This window comes from Austrofundulus limnaeus, unplaced genomic scaffold (assembly GCF_001266775.1).
Source record: "Austrofundulus limnaeus strain Quisiro unplaced genomic scaffold, Austrofundulus_limnaeus-1.0 Scaffold71, whole genome shotgun sequence".
Classification (NCBI taxonomy): Eukaryota; Metazoa; Chordata; class Actinopteri; order Cyprinodontiformes; family Rivulidae; genus Austrofundulus; species Austrofundulus limnaeus.
The window spans coordinates 543,186-544,507 of record NW_013952473.1 but is presented as its reverse complement, the minus strand read 5'-3'; positions in this window follow the sequence as shown (position 1 = coordinate 544,507).

Sequence of the window (1,322 nt, the reverse complement as noted above, 5' to 3'; positions counted from 1 at the left end):
AGATTTTAGATTTATTCCACTGAGATTTATTTAATAGTCAACATAGATAATAAAATATCTGGCATAACTTTAAGAGTATATGGGAAACCTTTTATAACTTTTAACATTTAATAACTTTTCTATACTTTTATTGGAACTGTTTGATCAGGTCAAGCTTCAGTCAGCGGGAAGTGGAGCAAATTGAAAACCTGCTAAGGTCTAAATGTAAGTAAGGCGGTTTTATTTTGAAAATAGTTTAAATTCTTTTGTACTGCATTTTTATGTTAATAGACAAACATAACTTGATGACACTATCTTCAAAAGCTCTCCAAGTTTAGTTTTGCATACAAAAAAGTGTAATTAAAACATTGCCTGGGTACGATCTCCAGAAAGCGAAGCACATTAAAATACGCAGAAGGTTTTTCTCCATGCTGCCTGTTCTTGTAAATTATTTCTGCTGGCAGAATAACGTCACAGTGAACAAAGCCATTGTGTCCTAGCAGAAATGGTTATGTAAATATACATAAAGATGCTGCATGAGGACAGAAAACAGGGCTTTCTRGACTCCTGTGATGACTGTGAAAGGGAAACACTAAGACAAAATAGACATTGTGCGAGTGTTTTCCACAAAGCATCACTCTATTTTTTTACCTGTTTCTTTCTGGGTCACATGGAGTTGTTGTCTTTGTCCAGCATGTTTTTAGTCTGTGGGAGAAAACCGGAGCAACACATGAACAGGAAGAACATGCAAACACACTGAAAGTCTAGGAGATGAACCTGCGACCACCTGACTGTAAGGTGACACTTCGAACATCTGCCTCACAATGATGTCCTTCCTATTGACTTCATCAGATCGTGACCTCCAGCTCTCACTGGAGCCATTCACAGCCCAGTGTGAAGTGGACGGAATGAGGATCAGTGCCTCCAAGTCTGAGACCATGGTCTTGAGCCGGAAAAGGGTAGGGTGCCTTCTCCGGGTCGGGGAGGAGGTCCTGCCCCAAGTGGAGGAGTTTAAGTATCTCAGGGTCTTGTTCACAAATAAGGGAAGAATGGAGCGGGAGATCAACAGGCGGATTGGTGCTGCGTCTGCAGTGATGTGGGCGCTGTACCGATTTGTTGTGGTGAAGCGAGAGCTGAACCAGAAGGTGAAGCTCTCGGTTTACTGGTCAGTTTACGCTCCTACCTTCATCTATGGTCACGAGCTTTGGGTAGTGACAGAAAGAAGGAGATCGCAGATACAAGCGGCTGAAATGAGTTTCCTCCACAGGGTGTCTGGGCTCTCCCTTAGAGATACGGTGGGAAGCTCAGTCATCTGGGAGGGACTCAGGGTAGAGCCGCTGCTC